The sequence below is a fragment of the Apium graveolens genome, chromosome 4 (assembly GCF_009905375.1).
Source record: "Apium graveolens cultivar Ventura chromosome 4, ASM990537v1, whole genome shotgun sequence".
Lineage (NCBI taxonomy): Eukaryota > Viridiplantae > Streptophyta > Magnoliopsida > Apiales > Apiaceae > Apium > Apium graveolens.
Genome location: NC_133650.1, coordinates 68,451,701 through 68,477,434, shown reverse-complemented (window position 1 = coordinate 68,477,434; position 25,734 = coordinate 68,451,701).

Genomic DNA, 25,734 nt, shown 5'->3' with positions numbered 1-25,734 from the left:
GTTCTCGGGTCCTAATGCTATGCACAAAAACAGTCCAAAGAAAATCGGACGTTACGACGGCTATGTTTACGCGATTTCCAATATTTTAAACCATTCAAACCCATTCCAAATCAACCTCAAATCCAACATACAACCAACATCCATCCTCATCACATCATAACAACCCCAACCAATTCAATTTAATCATTCATACTTATGCCTAAGCTTAACTTTAATCATACTTAAGTTCTTTTCATCAAAACCTCAACATTTACCATTCCATTTCACTACCATTTCAAATCCCAAACTCTAATCACAACAACAAGCTACAATATCATCCTACTAATCAAAATCATCTTATAATATATAGGAATCTAGGGTTTGGAGATGGTATACCTTCCTTTGAGTGGTGGGAGGAGCTAGGAAGCCTTAAGAAGCTTTGAGAAGTCTTAAGAATGCTTGGATCTTCAAGAAAAACAAGAAAACTTCAAGTTAAAAAATTGAAAACACTATTCATAGTCTTTTTCTTTGATTAAATGGAGAATATGGAGAAGGAATTGATGGCTTAAACTCATGATATAGCCCTAACTAAGCATGAAGATGATTAGGGAATTAACTCACCAATTTAGGAGGCTTGGATCTTGAGTTTTTGAATTCTTGCCCATTTGCAATAGTAAAAAGCCGAGAGCATGATGAACCATGCCTTGGTTTCTTTTTGATTTTGATGAAAATGATTTTGCTTGGCTTGGTTGGCTTGTTTTTGTGTTTGATTTAGTTAATTACCTTGTTGCCCTTGAATTTGTGTGGTTAAAAAGCCACCACACCTCCTTCCTTCCCATGTCATGCTTGTGTCACCTTGCACATGTCATAATGCTCCCACTTGTCCACACCTTGTGGTTTGATGATGTCACAATCCCTGGCTTCTTGTACAAGCTTGTCTCTTGGTCACTTATTTGTTTTACGGTTCGCTTATCTTTCGTTCTCGTTTATCGCTTGAGGGATCATAACCGGGATCTTATTACTTAGGTTCCCTTAACCTTTCTCAATATATTGTATTCCTTCTATGATCCTCTCTTATAATCCTTTAATTTAAATCCTTTTTATCCTGTTACCTTATACTCAATTCTCTCCGTATCTTGTGGATTTTCGGGAAAAAATCAAAGTGTTCGGAATTGGATTCTGACGATCTTTACATACACTTATATACCACATAGAGTACTAATAATATCCCATAAGATCAATAACAGAACCCCTACATAGCGTGGCATGAAAATTTTTCTCATTCAGCAAAAACACTATTCATAAGGGTTTCAAAAATTTCCAAAAATTGGGGTTATTACAGTCTCCCCTCCTTAAAAGGATTCCGTCCCGGAATCAGATAGAAAATAGTTGGGGATGCTTTTCTAGCATTGTGCCTTCAAACTCTCTAGTCAATTTTTCCCCATTGTGGTCCTACCACCAACTCTGCCTAGTTTGATAATCCTTCTCCTAAGCACTTGTTCCTTTTCACTCTATAACCCTTCCTGGTTGCTCCATATAGGTTACGTCGGGTTGCATATCTATGCGCTCATATGCCTCTATTTATCTGGCATCTGAATTACACTTCCTTAACATTGACACGTGAAACACGTTACGACCTGCTACATGTTCGGGGTTAGGGCTAGCTCATATGCTAACTTCCCAAACGTCTTAATATATCCAAGGGTCCAACAAATTGTAGACTTAGCTTTCCTTTCTTTCCGAACCTCATCAATCCTTTCCAAGGGATACCTATAACATTACTAGGTCCCCTATTTCATACTCTTTATCCTTTCGTGTCAAATCAACATACTTATCATGTCCATCTTGGGCTACTACCAGCCGTCCTCTGATTAGATCTATCATATCCTTGGTCCTTTGGACTACTGCGGGTCCAAGCATCTTGCGCTCTACAACTTCATCCTAACATAAGGGAGATCGACATTGTCTTCCCTCAAGGATCTCATAAGGCGATATCTCGATAATGACATATGATCTATTGTCGTAAGATAACTCAATCCGCATTAAGTGATCATTCCAAATTCTTTCAAGTCTATTACACAGACTCTCATCATAGCTTCTAATCATTAGAACTTTTGCTTCTCAATACCCATTCTTTTCCAGTTCGTAATCGCTATCACCTTCCGTTCCTAATATTATACTGGTTATACTTTTGCTCGTTAGCGTTCTATAACCTTTTAATAACCACGTCAACCTTAGTATCACGAATGTGTTCCCATTCCGCATACTACCACCACTTTATTACTCCTTTTTCAATTGTTTCTATTTTCCAAAATTTGATCAATCAAATAGAAGTAAAGGAATTTGTTGAGAGATCACTAAGATCATGAACACTTGTTATATCGTATAGTTAGTACAGAAGGTGGCCAGCCTTTAGTACTTGACAAGCAATTAAACAATAGATGGTATCCTAGTAGGCTTCTATCACACAGATAGATAGTCATTCGGCAATACCTCCCCTTTCTGGAAGGGTTGTTCTTCTCAGCTTACATAAAATGAAAAGAAGAGAAAAGAACGAATTGAAGAGAATTGTATATATATGAAAAAAATATACTGCCACAAAATATCTGGCTTGGAACCTACCTCTGAACTATAGAGGTTTGTCATAGGAGAACAAAACATATATGTATTTATATCAACATCAAGTATTATAGCATCGCATTTCACATGCCTAAATATTTTCGCCATTCCGTCCATCATTCTATGGACCCATGCTCTTCCTCGAGCTTATACACAATCACCTTTGAAACTCCCTCGATATCGAAAATCGAATCTGGGATCTCATTCTAGACCTCATCGTTACTAGAATCCATTTCTATACCGCAACCTTCTTCGTATGGGTAATACTACTCTTTATCGATAAGAAGGAATAAATATATCATAGGTAGATAATCGACTTAATTAGTCTATCAATGATAACTTATACACCACCACGACCCAATTAGTGGTACTTACTCTCAACATCCATTCCAATACAACTCTCACGGTTGTAAGTAATCAGCTCATTACTCTCAGAATCATTCCTGCATTACTATGGCCCACCGTTGACCTACTGTAGTCATTCGTTTTCCATGAAGTTTTAATAGCTAACCATACGGAGTCCATTCATATCATATCAAATTCTTCTAAGGAGGTAACATGATCACCGTTCTTGATTCATGAAGAACACTCCTGATCCTGACGTACATTCATGACGTGAAGCAGATAAAATTGCAGAAGAGTTTCAATCAAAGCAACGATAGCAGGTTAATACCATTCTTAATCATATGCCTTAAATAGAAGACTTAACTCAAAGGTTCGTCTAGTCCTTTTGGAAACATGGTCCTGGCTTATCCCAAGATAGGACCTTCTAATATAGATAGCCCGTTCATGGCGATTACACGAATTAAACCTTTACCAACTACTATTACGGTTGGGTATTGCACAGTCATTAGAAGGAATGTCAATCTTCTAAACCATAATACAACCTTCACAGCTTTAACCATCATCACTGTATTCTTTGGCACAAGCGCCTACAATTATCCTTTTACCGTTAAAGTGTCGGCCACCTCTTTGGCCTTTCCTGATAGTAATAGTTCCTTATAATCAATGTCTTTTAACCACCTTCAACTAAATTTTCTACCTCATTTCCATCACAGCTGATGTGAAGAGGTTTTCATTAAAATCTAATGAGTGAAAAAAAAATCACCATTTTTTTCCACAAGTTATTGCCTCAGTCTTTAGAGGTTAATCACTGTCACGACTGACTCTCAATTATACTTAGAACATCTTTTATTTTAAGTCCTAATTGCCCTGAACAATTTCGACCATTACTGGTTCGATCCATACCTTCTCGTGGTTTAACACGTGCCTCACTTGGCATAAATATAATTACGTCATATTTCCTTTATCAACATTTCTATTCTTGAGAAATTTGAATATTACCTATCTCCTTGTAAAACCTCTAAGGTTATCCTTCAATCGTTCCTCCTGTATTCCCTAGATACAGGGCATATCACAATACCATATACTAATACTAGAATCATTGTCTATATACTTTTGAAAAAAATTTCTCCACTGATCCTTTAAAGGTTGTTGTTACCTTAATCCTTTCCAATTCATACTGTCAAAACTCACACTGTCCCTATTAAGGGTGAAATTCCAACCTTTATGCATTCCCCTAGGATTCATTTTAAGTTACCAATGTTCTATCCTTAATTCCACCTTTAAAAGGTACCTGCATCCTTCCATGGATAAATCAAGTCATATTTCCTTGATAGATTATCTTATTCATCATTCCCCACCTCGATAGTCTATACCTAACTTCATAATAGCATCCTTATTCAAATTGAGGTCAATCCATATGGCCTCCAAAAGATAACAGTGGTCATCCGCTTTTCTTTCCTGATTTGGTAATGATCACATGGATGATCTGGAAGATATTGGTCGTGTTCAACGTGAACTTCTTCTTAATAAATCCTTATTTACTTTTGTTGTTTATCTCAACAGTCATCTCAATGTTGGGATATCTTTCATACCTGGCATCTCCCTTCCTGGGTATCAAGCCACCGGTCTTACACTTCACCTTCTTGAAGGTCACTTCCTTCATCCAATTTTCTTAATTTCTTACTTTCTTGTCTCCTCAGTCTATCCGCGTCTCATTATTTATCCTTCGAATTATCTCAAGGTTTCCTCAAATCCTCCCAACTTACAGGGGATAAAATGTACATAACTCGTATGCCTTCAACCAGCAACTTTAACTCATGGTGAATCACCCTCATACCAATGATTACATACTTTTCTATTTCTATTGCTACGAGTCTTAAGGGTTTCCTCATACCCAACTCCCTTATCATTTCTCAAACTCTATTGCCTTTATATTCCTTTCCACTTCAGTTTCTTTTTATTTTCCTTTCTCTTATCATTATTTCACGAACCAATCATAACATAAGCATTGATTTCAAACATCCCGTCATTTCGGATTCGTGTCCTCAAAACGAATCTTGATAACTTTTACAACTTAGATTCCTAATTCATCATACTCGTCTGCCTTTGTTCTGGCTCTAAAGCTTTTACGCTATCTCCATAACCTTGGGAATTACTTTCTCGAAACAATTGATTGAACTTTTATCAGTTTATTATAATCTCTTGCTTCGTGCCTTCCTTGGCCTTTCACCAGCGGGTGGTCTCTCTCTTAGGAGGGTAAGTGATAAAAACAGTCTTTTGTGATTCGTCAATCATTTAGAATCTCAAATGATTCCTATATTTCCTTTAGCCAGGCTCTTGCCTCGACTGGGTCAGCTTGTTCCTTGGAACTCTGAGAGCTTAGCGACTTAGAGGTCCTGAAAGAATTTCACACCACATTGTTTCCTCAAGGTGGTGGTTGGGGATAATAGTCTAAGTTCTGTCTAGACTGGTCCATAAATTGTCGTATAGGAGTACCATCTCGGGTCTCCTTTCCTTACTCGACTTTCTGTTTCCTTAGTATGAAATGTTTCAACCTTCTCCCATAATCGGGGTTATCTTATACATTAAAAACCTTGTTTTCCACTCTATTATGTTATGGGTTCTTTCTTTCTTGATGGCAACCTCCCTGACTATCACATTCAGGGTTTGCCCTAAATCTTATTCCTCAAACTATGGCTCTCATCTAAGTTCTCATCCTTAAGCTCTTGAACTTTTGGAACCCAAATTCTGTAGGAATACCTCATTATTCCCTTATCATTTTTCTCGGTATTAATCTTTTATCTAATTGTTGGCTCTCTGCCTTCATTCATCACTTTTTCTGGCACAATATGTTCTTTTCCGATAATTCGGTCTGTATTGCAATCTCAAACAGCTTTTCGGTACCGGCTTCGGTTACCTTCACTACTATTTCCAAAATCTCTTATAAACTCTCCCAAAGACATTATCATCTTGAGTCTCTCCTTTTTACTAAGGGCATCAGCCACCACATTGGCTTTCCCCGAATGATAAAGAATCTCCCAATCATTATTCTTGATTAGCTCTAACTGCCTCCTCTGGCATATGTTGAGCTCTTTCTACGTGAAAATGTACTAGAGCACTTATGGCTTAGGTAATTCTCGCACTTCTCTCCATACAAGTAGTGCCTCCAATCTTTAGGGTAAAACTATTGCCACGAGCCTAAGCTCATGGGCGGGGATATCGAATTTCATATTACCTTAATTGTCTTGACGCAGACGCGATTATCTTGCTGTGCTAAGAAGCACCCTAATTCCTTATGCGAAGCGTCACTTACAAATCACAAAATCTCCTTTTCCATCCGGCAATGCCAGCATAGGGAACGTCACCAACCTTTGCTTCGGTTCTTAAAAGTTGTTCTCGCATTTCTCTGTCCATTCGAACTTCTCAGTCTTACGAGTAAGCCGCGTTAAAGGGGCTACTATCTTTACAAACTTGAACGAACCTCCGGTAGTGACCGACCAATCCGACCTCTGGTAGTTTCCCTAACCATGGTTATCAATTCCTCAATGGTCCTTTATTCATTCTTGTCAGGATCCTCCTTGGGATCCTCCTCAACAACTATCCCTTTTAGGACAACCTCCTCAACCGCTACATCCTCAATATCAACATCATCCGGTCCTGCGTTAGGACGCTCTATCGGATCCATAATATGATTTCCAATGAGTAATAAAACATCATCGTGTTGTTGCTCCTCAACCTCAGGGTTCGGAGTTCCGCTACCATATACGATAACGAACTACACTCCTATCACGATATTTATAAGGGTTCCCATAAGGGTTTTAACTGTCAGTACTACGTTAGGTAGCCCGACTATGAACTTGGCAAGAGTTCTTATTATCTTAGTGAACTTATTATCTTAACGTCCCATCATCTCTGAGGTTTATAACGCTTAGCTCTGATACCATTTCTGTAACACCCCCAAATCCAGGGTCGGGGATCCGGGTTGTCACGAGTTCCATTTCCCTTAATAACACCCAATCTTAATAATTAATCAACTACTCTGTACTGTGACCCCACAATAAACACACACACCACACGTTATAGTCTCAGAGATGAACATCCAAAAATAATCACAAGTCATTTTATTCCACAATTATCTGCCAATACACCTTAAAAGGTTTTCTGAATAAATTTACATTTTCTTTGCCATTATTACAATTCATAAGTATACATAAATCTGGTACATCAAAAGTTGAAGCCTAGTCTATTGGTAGTTCCCACCTTAACTACAGCGACTTCAATGCCTATAGGAAGCTGCAGAACGTTTCCTATCCGCTCGCGAATTGGGAGCTTGGTCCTGTTTATCTTGTCTATCTGATGTTGTGTGATGAAAGAAGAAAGCAAGGGTGAGCAGCAAGCCCACCAAAATAATATGTATAATAATTAATAGTATATGAGCCTTCTCATAGTACTCATGAAAGTCTTGGTCAAAAGAAATGAACCAAGTTGATATCTTAATGCGATGAAGTCGCAAAATATTCAGTATATATATACATATATACTTTTCAAAATATTGGAAGTCCTCTTCCATGCATAATACACACAGAGTTCTAGTGTATAACTGTATAAAAATATCGTTGCAAGGTGATCTCATATATCTAACCTTGTCTCAATATTTTTCTGAAAATCTTTGTCATGCATAAGATAATCATTTACTAGATATAAGTTTAAAAGATGAAGTTACAAGATACTCCAATATACTTATATCTTTTCCAAATACTACTTGAACTACCACCATTCAAGTTATAATTAGTTTCCAAAGTTCATCACATAGATGAGACTACAAGACCAGATTTGAATAGATTAAATCTTTAAAATATCATCAAAATAAAATGAAGTTACGAGATACTTCATTTGATGCAAACATCATTTTGAAAACTTGACCCTGCCAACACTCAACAATCACCCAACCGTAGCCTTTCTATCGAAGTGCTCTGGGTAGTGTTGCAGAAATATCCAATTGGATGATGAACTCATTACGGGAGTTTGCCGCGCCAGGAAGACCACTTACGATGATCAGTCGTAGTAGTGCAACCCCACAATTTTCTACATGTAGAGGAGAACCTGTCGGATTTACTTGTCAACCGAACACTGAACTCCTAAGGAATGGACCGCCTTAGCGGAACTTCCAGACCATTTGGGCCAATATAATAAGGCTGGGCCGGCGCCACTCGACCACTTACGCCACTCCTAGTTCAGATGAAATCCATGACTCTGAAACGTAAAGCTCGTTCCCCCTTTCCCCATGTAGAAACTTGTTGATACGGCTCCACCAAGAAGTCGTATCTAGTTGGAAAGGAAAACTCACCGATATTTCCCAGGCGATGCCTGTTAATGGATTAACTTGTTCCAAGAATTTTACTTCCCGGGTGTTGGGTAAGTAATCAATTCATTTATCAAAACAGCAATCTTGTTGCGAATATAAAACACACCACAGAGCCGGATCCCTCAGGTTTTGAGCGAGTATTTAAATCCCCTTCGAAAGGAGGATCTTAAATATAAAAATGAGTTTTGGGATCCGCTCTAACTTTTAAAAATCATTTTGAAGACTCGCAAAACATTTTTAAGAATGTTTGGAGTGATGCTGATTTAACAAGGTAAATCAGTCCCAATATATTAGAAAATATCTGAATAATATTATTTAAATAATATTCCCATAAAGAATAATCTTTATAAAAATAATTGAAGTAGAAGTTTTAAAACTTATACTTGAAATGAATATTAAATAACCAAAGATATACTTATACGAAAGTACTATCTTTATTTGAATAATCAAAAGTGAGTTTGATTATCGACACCTTATTCTTTAATAAAATAAAGAATATATCTCAGCAAATAATCGGAGTCATAGATCTTCAAATGAATATTCAAATAATATTCAATAAATAAAATAAGCTGAGTCATAAGCCCTCGAATGAAATTCGAAATAATATTCAATAAATAAATAAGCTGAGTCATAAGCCCTCGAATGAATATTATAAATAATATTCATTAAATAAAATAAAGGAGTCATACATCCTCAAATGAATATCCAAGTAATATTCAATAAATAATATAAAGGAGTCATAAGTCCTCGAATGAATATTCAAGATAATATTCATTAATAAAATCAAGTTATCGAATAAACCTTATTCGATTAATAGTTTTGAAAACTATAAACATATATATATATATATATATATATAAATATATATATATAAAATCTACTCGGGATCCTCGACTCCCAGTTTTAGAAAATGTTTTCACCTTTGGGTCCCTATACTAAGGGTATATGCAAATTACTGCTATTCTCTAGCATAGGTATTATCAACTGAACCAACAGATATATTTGGCAAGAATACGAAACAGGAATGCATATATATACCATATCAGCATGCTTCAATATATCGCAACATTTGCTAATTAACCAACATGCATCTATCGCAAGATAATGCATATACATATATACATCACAACAACAGTATAACGGGTAGAAAACTTGCCTGAGCGACTTGGGGTGATAAAAGGCTCGGGACGAGTCTGGTAACCTATAAACAACAAGTAAGTTGGGATTAAACCAAAATCACTTGTAAATCTATACTTTAACTAACTTAGACTCTAACGCTTGTTTTGCGCTCACTGATTCGCTTAAGTCACTCGGGTACCCTCGGCTCCACCATTTTTAATAATTTAACCTTTATGAGTTTTAAAGCGATTCCTTCGCGAGTGTCTTACCAACTGCCTAACACACTTACCAAAAATGTTTCATACATTAATTAACCCTTTTTGGTCTTTAACCTATGTTTCAAAGTAAGGCGAGGGGAAAAGTTTCGTTCGCGAAACGCCGTTACTTGAAATTGTCGTTTCTCCTAAACCGTGCATCGGAATCGAACGAACTACATATCAAAAGGAAGCTCGTAACATGAGCTATCTAAACATTGCAGTGGTCATAATCTAGCAGGGGGTTCTCGGGTCTTAATGCTATGCACAAAAACAGTCCAAAGAAAATCGGACGTTACGACGGCTATGTTTACGCGATTTCCAATATTTTAAACCATTCAAACCCATTCCAAATCAACCTCAAATCCAACATACAACTAACATCCATCCTCATCACATCATAACAACCCCAACCAATTCAATTTAATCATTCATACTTATGCCTAAGCTTAACTTTAATCATACTTAAGTTCTTTTCATCAAAACCTCAACATTTACCATTCCATTTCACTACCATTTCAAATCCCAAACTCTAATCACAACAACAAGCTACAATATCATCCTACTAATCAAAATCATCTTATAATATATAGGAATCTAGGGTTTGGAGATGGTATACCTTCCTTTGAGTGGTGGGAGGAGCTAGGAAGCCTTAAGAAGCTTTGAGAAGTCTTAAGAATGCTTGGATCTTCAAGAAAAATAAGAAAACTTCAAGTTAAAAAATTGAAAACACTATTCATAGTCTTCTTCTTTGATTAAATGGAGAAGATGGAGAAGGAATTGATGGCTTAAACTCATGATATAGCCCTAACTAAGCATGAAGATGATTAGGGAATTAACTCACCAATTTAGGAGGCTTGGATCTTGAGTTTTTGAATTCTTGCCCATTTGCAATAGTAAAAAGCCGAGAGCATGATGAACCATGCCTTGGTTTCTTTTTGATTTTGATGAAAATGATTTTGCTTGGCTTGGTTGGCTTGTTTTTGTGTTTGATTTAGTTAATTACCTTGTTGCCCTTGAATTTGTGTGGTTAAAAAGCCACCACACCTCCTTCCTTCCCATGTCATGCTTGTGTCACCTTACATATGTCATAATGCTCCCACTTGTCCACACCTTGTGGTTTGATGATGTCACAATCCCTGGCTTCTTGTACAAGCTTGTCTCTTGGTCACTTATTTGTTTTACGGTTCGCTTATCTTTCGTTCTCGTTTATCGCTTGAGGGATCATACCCGAGATCTTATTACTTAGGTTCCCTTAACCTTTCTCAATATATTGTATTCCTTCTATGATCCTCTCTTATAATCCTTTAATTTAAATCCTTTTTATCCTGTTACCTTATACTCAATTCTCTCCGTATCTTGTGGATTTCCGGGAAAAAATCAAAGTGTTCGGAATTGGATTCTGACGATCTTTACATACACTTATATACCACATAGAGTACTAATAATATCCCATAAGATCAATAACAGAACCCCTACATAGCGTGGCATGAAAATTTTTCTCATTCAGCAAAAACACTATTCATAAGGGTTTCAAAAATTTCCAAAAATTGGGGTTATTACAAATGAACTATAGCCTAGTATTACATAAAATTCCAATTATGTGTGACAATACTAGTGCTATATCTATTGTGGCTAATCTAGTTAATCATTCTAAAACAAAGCACATTGATGTAAGGTACCATTTTATTAGAGAACATGTTGCAAATGGTATTATTGAGCTCTTTTTTGTTTCAACAGAAAAATAATTAGCTGACATTTTTACTAAACCTTTGGATGAAGCAACTTTCACTAAACTTGTAGGTGAAATTGGTATGTTAAATTCTGTTGGGTTTCGAGCACATAAACACAACAAAAACAGTAATTAAAAATGTAAAAAATCAGAATTTTTGAAACCCACAGCTGGATACATGTGAAAAACATATATTTTAATCATAGATCAGATTGTTTATCTTAAGAAGCTTTACCAATTAGTTGACTACTGGAGATCCAAAGCTTGTTCAATCACCACGCATCCCGCTCTCGCGATCTACGCTCTATCGGTATCCACACGAATGCTTGAACTCAAGGATTGGATATGTACTAGCACAAACTCATTTCTTCTTGATATCTCCATCTTCTCTCTTGGTGGCTAGGGTTTTAGTAAAAGTCTTGCTTCCCCAAAAAAACAGCCACACAAGAGATATTATATAGAGAGTAGAAAAATGAATTATAACTCTTAACTAATTAGGAGTTAATATTAATTCAAATTCTTATTTGTATTATAATTAAGTCTCACTTAATTATTTAACAAATAAATTTCATAATTAATATTAGTAAATTTGAATATCATTATTTATCTAATTAATTAAGTTAAACTTAATTAATATTATAGATAATTCAAATTACTTTAATTTAATTTAAATCCAATTTAAATTAAATAATTCTTCAATCATTCTTTGTGTGTGACCCTATAGGTTATTATTACATTGGCAACGAATTTTAAATATAATTTAAAATCATAAATATTGAGCGGCATCTAGTAATACATCATTGCTACCCAAGTAATAATAACTGAATCGGTGATCGGTTAAACCTTTCGTGAATAATGTACAATGTAATATAATCCCTTGAACCAAATATATAAATTAAACTAGAGGCATGTAAAGTGTCATCCTCATCATAGTTTAATCCAAGTTTCCTTGATCAATGAGTAGACTATCATATCAAATCAACATCTTAGCGTGGCCACGCATTTCATAGTCTAGCTCACACAATAGGCCAATAATATCACTCCTAAAATAGGAAGGTTAAATCCCATCTAGATCATTCATATTTCTCATACAATTTAAATTATACCTAATGTCCACTTTTATCATTACCCGGTCATGGATAACTTTTAATAGAATCAATGTATATTAATTCTCGTATAGAAATATAATGACTTCAGGTATAAGGACCATTATATCATTATCACTGTGAGAATTACTTATGATAAAATAGACATGTAGAATCTCATATTGGGTCTGTCCAGCACCATGTACATATACATCTGCCTGTGTTTTTGACTTTAGTATCACTATACCAATGATCAATGAGATGTGATCATCAGTCAACAAACATACCAATCTTAATACATTATTATTGTCCCTTAATAATAATACTCGACTAGGGACCTTTAGAAATATTGATACTATTCTCATAATCTCATTTCTAAGTCACGTACTTAGAGATATAGAATTATATATCATATTCCAAGGACATTTATTAATCTAACATTTATATCGCAGTAAAATAAGAATTAATAAATTATAAAGATAATAATCGATAGAACATAAATATTAATAATCCTAATGTCTTAAACTAAAATATCATAGTGTTGTCTCTAGGGCACAAACACTAACAATCTCCCACTTGCACTAGAGCCAATCACCCATGTATCTAATACTCATGGAACTAGTATGACCATCGTACTTCTACTGCGACAAAGCCTTAGTCAGTGGGTCTGCAACACTATCATTACTATGCACTTGAAATTTATATCTCCTTAATCATTAATCTCATTAATAAGGCGATATTGCCTAAGGACATGCCTAAATAGTCTCCATGGCTGTTTCAAAAAAATATCATTATATCCGGCTTCCATAGAATCATCAATGTTCTTGCTGTGAACTATTCAAGCTAACATCAATTATATTTAGACAAAACACAAAACAGACATAAACTCGTAATCATCCTTGTATGTCCAAAAATTAGGTTCAGAAACTAGTATCATTGTAACCCTTTACAACCAGTTCCCTATCTTCTCCATACACCAAAAATAAATCTTTAGTCCTCTTTCAGTACTTAAGAATATTTTTGAAAACTATCAAGTGACCCTCACCTGGATTAGACTGGTATCTGATCGTCATGCTCAAAACATACGAAACATCAGGATACATACATATCATTGTACACAATATAGATCCAATTGCTGACGTATCTGGAACTTCTCAAACTACCCTTATCATCTAATGATTTAGGGGGCAATTATCTTTTGAGAGCACTATCCCATAAGACATCAAAACATATCCTTTCTTTGTCTCTTGTATCATAAAATGATGTAATACTTTATCAATGTATGTACTCCGACTAGGTCGATTAATCTTTTTAATCTATCTCTATAGATCTTGATCCCTAATATACAGGTAGCATCGCCTAAGTCTTTCATCGAGAAACTATTTCTCAACCAAGTCTTAACAGCCTGTAGAGAAGGTATGACATTCCTTATTTGTTATATGTCATCTACATATAATACTAGGAATGTCACATAGCTCTCACTAACCTTCTTGCAAATACATGGTTCATCTTCATTTTGAATAAAGCCAAACTCTTTGACCGTTTCATCTAAATGAATATTCGTTCTCCATTAGGCTTGCTTCAATCTATAAATAGATAGATACAACTTACAAACTATCTTGGCAAACTTTGGATCGACAAAATCCTCAGGTTGTATCATATATACATTATCTTCAAGGCTCCCATATAAGAAAGCAGTTTTGACATCCATTTGCCAAATCTCATAGTCAAAGTAAGCAACTATTTCTAACAAAATCCTGATGGACTTGATTATAGTAATCGGTGAAAAAGTCTCATCATAGTCTATACCATGAATTTGTTTGAAACTTTTTGCCATTATTCGCGTCTTATAGGTCTGTACTTTACCATCCATGTCAGTTTTCTTCTTGAAAACCCACTTGCACCCTATAGGTTTTACCCATTCGAGTGGATCAACTAAAGTCAATACTTTAGTTTAATACATGGATTCCATCTCGGATTTCATGGCCTCTAGCCATCTCTCAGAGTCTAAATTGTTCATAGCATCTTGGTAGGTGAGAAGCTTATCATTATCTGTAAACATCACATCACAATCTTGAGTCAAAAGAAATTCATAATTTCTCCCGGGCTCATGGTGAATCCTATTAGATCTACGAATAACCTGTGTTTCTTGGACAAGATTACTTTCAATATTTTGATGTACTTCCTGGTCTTATCCCAACTCTGGTTCAATGTTATCATGTGGTTCTCGATCTTCATCGAGATGTATTAGCCTCCCACTGATTTTCTTAGAACGTAGTTTTCCCTCAAAAAATACATCGGCCCGAGCAACAAACACTTTGATCCCGGAAGGATTATAAAAACTATACCCTAGTCTCACTTGGGTATCCCACAAAATAGCATCTATCTAATTTTGGTCCAAGCTTGTCAGAGGCTAAACGTTTTACAAACGCTTCACGTCCCCAAATTTTCATAAATGACATGCTATGACATTCATCACTCTATATCTCATAGGGAGTATTTTGAACCACTTTAGACCGAAATTGATTAAGTGTATATGTAGCCGTTTCTAGAGCATAACCCTAGAAGCTGAATGGAAGATCCGCTTGACTCATCATCTATCGCACTATGTCCAACAATGTAGGATTTCTCCTCTCAGAATCTCTATTCCATTGAGGTGTTCCAAAAGGAGTAAGTTATGATACACTATCACACTCCTTCAAGAAACTCTTGAAATTGAGGTTTAAGTATTCTCCTCCACGATCTGATCGTAAAACTTTTATACTTTTCCCTTGTTTTCTTTTCTACTTCGTCCTTATATTCTTTGAACATTTTAAAAGAATCGGATTTTTTCTTCATAAGAACCACATATCCATATCTACTCAAATCATCAGTAAATGTTATGATGTAGTATAAGCCCCCCTTGCCATCATACGCATTCAAAAACATACATCATTATTTATAAGTCATAATTCTTTGGTGGCCCTTTCACCTGATCAGGTAAAAGAAGCTTTAGTCATTTTGCCAATGAGACAAAGTTCACATCTTTCGTATGATTCAAAATAAAACTTATCCAAGTATTCATCTATATATAACTCAGAAATGCGTTTCTCATTAATATGGCTTAACTGTGACGGCCTCAACCCCGGGGTCAGGGGCTGACGTCAACAAAAAGATGATTAACTACAACATAACTTACTAAACAAACTTTATTATAACACACGACCCCAAACCAGGAGCCGATGCAGGTTCAAGTATTATTTAGGTTACAAAGCAACACTAATTTATTCAAATTCAGACATCCTCACTTATTACAGCAACTCATCAGACCTCAAGGTCTGATACAAACTATCTCAGAGGAGCCGGGACCGGAGGGGGCTGACACTCTACGCTGACCTGGTCTTCTAGACATCTGTAATAAATAAATACAAAACAAGCTGCAAGGGTGAGCAATCCATTGCTCAACAGTACCTCTATATGAATAACCAGTAAATAGGATGTATAAAAATAGTATAGGAACATATATCAAACTAGTTTACGAAAAATCCGTAAAACAGGTACAAACTGGATATCAAAACTAGCATGCTCTGCAAAATAATATCATCTGTAATGTGCTGTGTCAAAATACCAGAGTTCAATTTTAGCATGCGATTTCCTTTCCAAAATCATTGCCCATTGCTGGACCCATAAATCATCTGTCCCGTTACGGGGACCACAAACTATTTGTTCCATTACGGGAACCACTAAACCAAAGTCAGATATAAATGTGGATGAATTCTAGGGACAACTGATCAGTCTATCCCACCATAAATTTGTTCCGGAACTCAGAGACAAGCTAGGTCTCTATCATGCTGGACTAAGCGGCCTACCAGTGCGCGCATCCGACTTAGCCTCTTACGCAACCACTTGTTGGGTCGTTACCTAATAACGGGCCTCTTACGCCACTGACGATCTAATATCTGATTCATTCATTTTTTATCCAGTTTATAAAATCATTTACACCTATCTCTTTTTAAACGATTACAACACATATTCTAAAAATCCCTTTTTAATTTAAATCACAATCTAGAGATAGGCATTTTCAGAAGTAACTTTTTCCCCAAAACATCAGTTAATAAAACATATTTAAATACGGGGAATACGTAACTTAAACCGTTCTGTTCTAGTACATAATTTAAATCAACAACTATTCATTTATACTGAACTGTAAAAGATTAGTTCAGGGGTACTTGCCTTGCGAAGCTTTGTACTAACACTGGCTTGACTATAATTGACTTCAACTACTGGGTCCTTCGACTCGAACCTACAAAATCAAAACAACCTAGGTTAAACGAATGATTATGCTTGACCTTTCCTCACTAACTAATTACCCAACGATATAATTCCCGACTCGTATGCATATTAATAATAATAATATATACGCAATAATAGTGCACATAACAATTAGGGGACAATTTGTATTAAATGAGATATATACACTCGATTCGTAATTTAAGGTAATTTTTAGAAAAATTTGGACAGCGACCCCTCTATTTATAGGCCTACCCGTCGAAATATCAATCGACGCCAATTCCCAACAAAACCAATTCGAATCATCACACAACTAAATTTTTAGTCTCGAAAATAATTTAAACAAGGTGTTTTATATTTTAAACTATTTAGGACTCAGAACAGAGTCATCACCATCCACCGTGCGCTCATAAAATAATTCATCGCGCGCGGCGGCAAAATTCATTGGTGCCCGAAAATATACTAGTGTCCGAATAAATTTCACCGATTAAAATTATCACTCACTGAAATAATAATTTAATATCACATATTTTAATCAATAATTCCCTGCAGAAAAGAAAAAGGGAATTTAAATTAAAAACTGTTATAACCAAGTCCAACTGCACGAACAAGGCCCAAACAAAGGCCCAACACAAACCCAATAGCCAAGCCCAAATTACAGGCCCAACTGTAACAGAACCAACCCAAACCAACAATCGGCGAGAGAACAGCAGAAACACGGCTCCACACGGCCACACGCAGCCGTCGCCGCCGCAAACACACACACACAGAGCACAACTCACACACCCACACACACTACACACATGTTATGGATAAAAAACTAAGGTTATTATTTGCTGTATTTATTACTAAGATTCGGGAGCTCAAGGCCTTTAATGGCTGCTCTCGTGTTTCGTGGCTCGATCTGCCTTTACGAGATGCCTACGTATCTCTGTGAATTAGAGAATCAAGCCAAAAAACGTAGTTCTGATCTGTGGGGTGAGGCCCCTTATATAGATGTTGGGAGTCCTTGAATTGGACTTGGTATAGGAGACTTGGTGGGCAAGTCTCATAATTAGAATGGACTTTGGAGTCCTAGATAGTAGGAAACTGATTCCTTATCCTTTTAGGTCCCCTTGAGGCTAATCTCTAAGGATTTATATCCTTATCGGGACTCTTCTCAACATCTGATTTTTCCCTTATTAATTAATTATGAAATTAATTAATAATCAGGGCTTTTGGGCCTTTTGTATTCCATCAGGCCTGATCTGGTCCATCAGGCTTAACCTTTCTGGTCTGAGTATCATATATCTTTTTATTGGGCCTAGCAGCCCACAGCTTGTACAATTAATGCAGTATTTAATTATACAAGCATAATTTATTTATCCCTATCATTTGCCCCCCAACTTTTGGGAAACATTGATTAGGTTTCGCAGAAGTTAAATCTATTCGTTCCCTTACAGGGTTTCGTTTTTCCGTAAAGTGTGGAGCGACATACACATTTACAATGAATTTTTCCTTTTATTCAGGAATTATCTTAATTTCCAGGAATTTTTCCCTTATTTCCGGGATTTTTCCCTTATTTTCTGGATTTTTCCTTAATTTTCTGGGATTTTCCCTAATTTTCTGGAATTTTTCCCTAATTTTCTGGGATTTTCCCTAATTTTCTGGGATTTTTCCCTAATTTTCTGGGATTTTCCCTAATTTTCTGGAATTTTTCCCTAATTTTCCCTATTTTTCAGATTTCCAGCCCTTTTTCGACCAGGATCCTAGTCGAAATTTCGACCTGGATCCTAGTCGAAAATAGGGGTCAGCCTTGCCATCCTGGTCGAAGGAATTCGACTAGGATCCACGACCTGGAATTCGACCAGGATCATAGTCGAAATTTCGACCTGGATCTAGGACCTGGAATTCGACCAGGATCCTAGTCGAAAATTTGACCTGGATCTAGGTCGAAAATTTCACCTTTTTTTAGCTTCTTGTCATGAGCCTATCGACTAGGATTTCGACTAGGATTCTAGTCGATATTTCGACCTGAATCCTGTTCGAAAATTCTTTGGTTTTCTTGCTTCCTAGTCGAAGGATTTCGACTAGGATTCACGACCTGGAATTCGACCAGGATCCTAGTCGAACTTCGACCTTGGTTTTTAATCCCCATTTTTTTGAAAGATGTTTGGTTTATTCGACCTCATTCCTGGTCGAAGCTTCAACCTCAATTCAGTCCCGTTATTCCAGCTATTTTCGGGTGTCTGCTCGAAAGATTTCGGGCAGGATTCACGACCTGGAATTCGACCTGGATTCTGGTCTTTTTTACCCGTTATTTTCGGGTGTCTGCTCGAAAGATTTCGGGCAGGATTCACGACCTGGATTTCGACCTGGTTCCTGGTCTTCCACTAGCCTTCTTTATTTAGCTTTAATTTAGGGTATTGTATTTTCCAAATCCTAATTGGATTTGGGCCTGGCCTTTTTTGTTGGGCCTTATTAAATTTTACTGAGCCTCTATTATTGGGCTTTTCCAAATCTTATTGGGCCTCTTTTATTGGGCCTTTTCAAATCTTATTGGGCTTTTTCTAATCTTATTGGGCCTCTTTTATTGATCTGGGCTTAATACACCCTATTTAAAATGCTCTAGAATTCCTAGGAATATTCTGGAATATTCTTTTTTCTGGGCTTTTTCCTATGGGCTTTTGTTCTCAATGGGCTTTTCGTCCCTTCAACTTCCTTTTCCTCTTATATAAAGGAATGAGGAAAGGCTATTACTCCTCACTTTCTCATTTCTTAGTTTTCTTCTTTATCTTCCTGCTAAGATTCTCAGAGGAATAACAGCAAGTCGGAGCTCAAAGCCTTTTTCAGGAGCACTTCTTCAGGTAAGATTCCTTCTTTTGCTTTTCGTGTCTATTTTTCCATTGTGTGCCACTTTAAGATAGCCTATTTACGTGCCCCTTACTTTTTTCAGATGGCTGACAAAAGAATGACTCGCTTGGCCAAGATGAACGTGGCTAGAAAGTCCAACGATTTTCCTATTCGATCAAGGTATACTTCCTTAATCGACATGATCAACACTCGAGGGGACGAGTATCCGTCTGATGCGCATCTGGATGCGCACGATCATATCAGTGCTTTACGGGATCCCAAGGAGCTGGAAAAGTTGAGCAGCTGCTTCAAAATCAAGGAGCCTTTTAAGCTGGTTCTTGCGGGTCCGGCCGACAGGGCCTGTCAGTGGAAGAAGGACGCGCTATGCGTCTATAGGGATACTCTAAGGGCAGGTATTAGACTCCCTTTTCATCCATTCATTCCTTTGCTACTGGCTGATGTGGGCATCAGCCCTTGCCAACTTCCCCCTAATTCCTGGAGGTTGATTCTGTGCTATCTGTCGCAATGCGCCAAGCACAACGTCCCCACATTTGTTGCTGTCTTCAGGAAGATTTTTCAGTTCAAAAACAGCCCTGATAAAAGTCCGGGTTGGGTTTCTATCAACCAGCGCCCCACTATCCCCCATATCGTGAATGGGAAGTCCATCCCTGACAACAACTTGGGGTGGAAGAAAGATTTTTTGTTTGTTATTTGGGAAGGTGGAGATTGGGGCTCCCTGTTTCGATCATCCTTTGGGCTGGCCGTGGACGGGAGCCCAAATGACATAACTTTGTCTGAGGAGGAGGCTAGAGGTTTCAACCTCCTTACGTAAGACAACGGTACTTCCCATTGTTGGGACCTTATCCGGGAGACCGTCCTGGTAGAACGCGGCCTTTCGCCCGTTAATAAGAAAAGTAAGTTCCCTTTCTTATCTCCTTTATTTCCTGTACTTTTATTTCATTGGTTTTCAACTGACTTTGTTTGTTGCAGTGGCTGAGAAGATTGAGGAGGCTACCAAGCCGAAGGACCTGGAGACAACCAGGATGAAGAGGGCTGGGAAGGTCTTTAAAGACCCTCGACTTGGTGATCGCTTCCTTGAGTTCCTCCTTCAGGCAATGGAGCCAAGCGAGGAAGGCCCCAGCCAAGTTTTGCGCACCAAGCAGAGGCCAGGGGCCTATTTTCAACCTGCCTGGGGGATCCGGGGCAAGGACTCAATCGTGGACAGCACGACGCTGTCCAAGGAATGGTCTAAGCATTCCATCTCCCCGGTGGACTATCAAGATTTTGTCCTTCAACAGGACTTAGAGGGGAATGAGCTATTTGGAGCCCAGGCTCTGGCGACGGTACGTCCTTTACTTATGCCCTTCGTACTTATCTTTCCATGTTTCTTTTCTGAACTTTCGCTGTTTCTCTTGCAGGATAACGCCCATTTCCAGTGGGCAATTCACCAAGCTAAAGCTTGGAAGGTTGGCCTGGAAGATGCCAACAAGAAGGCCAACCAAAAAATAGAGGCCCTTGAAGCTCAACTGGCCTCTTCCACTTCTGACCTGGAGACGGCCCGGGCCGAAAATGTCATTCTGAAGGCGCAGAAGGACAAAGCCTTTGATGGCTGGATGGACACCCAAGAATTCAAGGACTTGATGGTGGAGCATGATGCCCTTCTTCACCCAGTTAGCTATAAAGAGGGTTGGGATGCTGCTGTGGAGGCCATCCAGGATGAGTTTCCCGAGGTCCTTGAGCAGTCTCCCTTTCCTTGCCCTGTGCGGGTTCCAGAGCTTGGAGGGGTTACTGAGAAGCTTGCTGTTATGATCAAGGACGGAGAGGAGGAAGATTCTTCCGAAGAGGAGTTTGAGCCTGTCGCTAAGAAGGCCAGGGTGGAAGAGCCTCCAAAAGCAACGCCTCAACAGCCAGCATCTCCTGCAGAGGGAACTTCTACAGGGACTTCGGAGGGGACAACCGAGACATCCGAAGGAACGACCGAGACTTCCGAGGAGACTTCAGATAGTGGTTCTGAGGAATCTCAGCCTTCCAAGGCCTAACTTTTTGTATATCTTCTATTTGAACTTCATTCATATCTAAACTTGTCACCCTTCGGGGTTATATTTCATATGTTGCTTTTCTTCTTTCTGTTTTAACTTTACAATCTTAATACGCATTTGAACTTTAAACATCCTTAGATAGAAATAATTTCAAACTTTTTAATATGAAGTCTGGTTTTCCAAAACCTTACACAGCATGGGTTCGACCCTAATCAACAATAACTAGACAATGTAAATTCTACTGGAATATAAAATCTTACGCAAGCAAAGCTTCAAGGTGCTTTTAAACCTACTTGTCACAATGACAAGTGAGAATCGTACTTCGCCTATCTTACACGTAGTAAACCTTCAGGTTTTGTACGTGCCAGGTCCTCGGGACTTCAAAACCTTCCATAGTTTCCAGCTTGTAGGTTCCTCTACCCTGAACGCTCTTGACTCTGTACGGCCCTTCCCAATTCGGGGCAAGCTTTCCTTTCTGTCCGACACCAGAAGCCTCTATTTTTCTCAAGACTAGGTCACCTTGTTTGAAAAACCTCTCTTTAACCCTTAGGTTGTAGTAGAATGAAGCCTTTTTCTGATATTCCACTATCTTTGCATGTGCTTTATCTCGCACTTCATCGATTAAATCCAGGGCTAACCTCTGCCCTTCCTCATTTTCTTCTGCATTGAAAGCCTGAATCCTTGGAGATGAATGTGATATCTCTACTGGAACTACTGCTTCTGCCCCATATGCCAACATGAAGGGAGTTGCTCCTGTCGTGACTCTACAGGTAGTCCTGTAGGCCCATAATATTGGAAGTATCTCATCCACCCAATTATTTCTTGACTTCTCGATCCTCTTCTTTAGTCCATCCAGGATTATCCGATTTGCTACCTCTGCTTGCCCATTGGCTTGCGGGTGAGCCACAGAGGTGAATCGTAACTCAATTTCATTTTCTTCACAATACTTCTTGAATTCCTCATTGTTGAATTGTGTTCCATTGTCCGTGATGAGGATACGGGGAATTCCATATCGGCGCATAATGTTTTCCCACAGGAATTGTGCAACCTGCTTAGTTGTGATTTTGGCCAAGGGTTTGGCTTCGATCCACTTGGTGAAATAATCAATGGCTATAATCAGAAATTTCCTTTGTGCCGTGGCCATAGGAAAAGGCCCTAGAATATCCATCCCCCACATGGTAAAGGGAATAGGCGAGTTGATAGAGGTCAGCATCTCAGGGGGTTGTCTAACAACTGGTGCATGCTTCTGACAGCGATCACACTTCTTCACATATTCTTTGGCATCAGCCATCATTTCTGGCCAATAGAAGCCTAAACGAGTTATCTTATGAGCCAAGGCCCTGCCCCCCAAGTGTTGTCCACAAATACCTTCATGCACTTCTTCAAGAGCCAAGCGTGCCTCATCGGGCCTGAGACACCTCAAGTAGGGAACCACGAAAGATCTTTTGTAAAGAATCCCATCTATCAAAGAGTATCTTAGTGCCCGAACAGTTAACTTCCGTGCTTCAGTTGCATCACTTGGCAACCAACCGGTCTGAATGTGAGCCTTGATGGGATCAATCCATGACGTCCCCAAGCCTATGGGAGCCACTAGCTTAACATCTATGCTTCATGTCTTCAAAACACGGAAGTACACACTTCCTGAACTTTCTTCAATCTCAGACGAAGCGAACTTTGATAGCGCATCTGCCTTAACATTTTCTTCCCTTGGAATGTGTTCAACATGGCATTCATTAAATTGGGTCATCACAGCCCTTACTAGGCGGACATACTTAGCCATCGTATCATCCCTTGCCTCAAATTCTCCCTTTACCTGGGATATGATCAGCTTCGAGTCTCCACGGACCTTTAAGTTTTTGACTCTAAGTGTCCCAGCTAGACCAAGGCCAGCTATCAGGGCTTCATACTCTGCCTCATTGTTTGTGGTTGGAAAATCTAGCTTCATAGCATACTCAATTAAGAACCCATCAGGGCTTTGCAAAACCAACCCTGCTCCACTGGAATTTGTTTTTGATGCTCCATCAAAATAGAGAACCCAATATTCTTTCTCCTTATCATCCTTCTCCCTGTCCCCATTGTCGACTCCCTTGTCTTGAGGTATGGTATCTTCCTGCCCCCCGACTTCTTGGTTGGGTATGGTACATTCCACCACGAAGTCAGCTAGTGCCTGGGCTTTTATAGCCGTACGTGGCTTATACTTGAGATCAAACTCTCCCAACTCTATTGCCCACTTAATCAGTCTCCCACTTGCCTTGGGACTGTGAATGATATTTCTCAGTGGCTGATTTGTTAGCACTTCAATCTGGTGAGCTTGAAAATAAGGACGCAGCTTTCTTAAAGCCATTACCAAGGCTAAAGCAAATTTCTCTATAGTTGAATAATTCAACTCAGCACCATGCAAAATTTTGCTGACATAGTATACGGGTTTCTGGACTTTCAGTTCTTCCTTAACCAACACCGCGCTCAAGGCGCTCTCTGAAACAGCCAAGTACAAGAATAAAATTTCACTCAGAACTGGCTTGGCCAACAACGGGGCCTGGGCCATATACTTCTTTAACTCTTCAAATGCCTTCTGGTTTTCCTCACTCCATACAAAGTCTTTGATGCTCTTTAGCGATTTGAAGAATGACAAACACTTGTCCCCCGACTTGGAGATGAATCGTCCTAGCGCAGCAACCCTTCCTGTAAGCTTCTGAACATCTTTAACAGTTTTTGGTGGTTCCATGTCCAGGATCGCCTTTATCTTATTCGGGTTAGCCTCAATTCCACTCTTTGAGACCATCAGTCCCAAGAATTTTCCAGATCCTACTCCGAAAGCACACTTCGTAGGATTCAACATCATCTTGTGGTACCTCAGGACCTCAAAAGCTTCCCTTAAATGGGCTATATGATCAGTCTTTACTAGACTCTTGACTAACATGTCATCAACATAGACTTCCATAGTCTTACCAATAAGATCCTTAAAAATTCTATTCACCAACCTTTGATAGGTGGCTCCTGCATTCTTGAGACCAAACGCCATAACAAGATAACAATAAACACCAAAGTCAGTGATAAATGATACCTTTGGAATGTCATCCTTATGCATTTTGATCTGGTTGTATCCGCTAAATCCATCCATGAAACTCAGCATCTCATGTCCAGCAGTGGCATCAATCAAAGTATCAATTCTAGGCAGCGGAAAACAGTCTTTGGGGCATGCATCATTCAGATCAGTGAAGTCTATACACATCCTCCACTTTCCATTAGCCTTCTTCACCATCACAGGGTTTGCTAACCACTTCGGAAATTGAATCTCCTCAATGAAACCAGCCTCTAAGAGCTTTTCTACTTCCTGCTTTATAGCCTCTTGTCTTTCCGGGGCAAAATTTCTTTTCTTTTGTTTCACTGTCTTCCGGCTTGGATCCACGTTTAGCTTGTGAGTAATTAACTCCGGGTCTATGCCTGGCATATCAGCTGCTGACCATGCAAACACATCACTATTTTCTTGCAAAAATTTCACTAACTTCCCTCTAAGGGGCTCCTCTAATGTGGCTCCAATGAAAGTCGTCCTCTCAGGATTCTCGGGGTCTAAAGGAACCGAAACCAATTCTTCTGCTGGCCTTCCTCTATTCTCATCATTTTCTCGAACATCCATATCTTCAATAGGAAGAACCTACCCCCCGACTCCATCTGCCCTCAAAGAGGCCACATAATAGCTTCTAGCCATTTTTTGATCTCCTCTCTCTTCTCCAATCCCGTTTTGGGTGGGAAACTTCATGACTGAATGGTAGGAAGAGGGGACTGCCTTGAAGGCATGTATCCCTGTTCTCCCCATGATAGCATTATAAGTTGAACTAGCCTTTACCACCACGAAATCCAGCATCTGCGTTGCTTGCCTTGGCTCCGTACCTATGGTGGTTGGCAATTTGATTATCCCTTCCACAGGACATTCTACTCCGGCAAATCCATATATCGGCATGTCGGTTGGTGTCAACTGGGAGTCGTTATACCCCATCCTTAGAAAGGTGTCATGGAGCAAGATATCCACAGAAGCACCATTATCCACAAGGACCCTCTTAACCGGGCTATTTCCTATTATTGGTGTTATGACCAG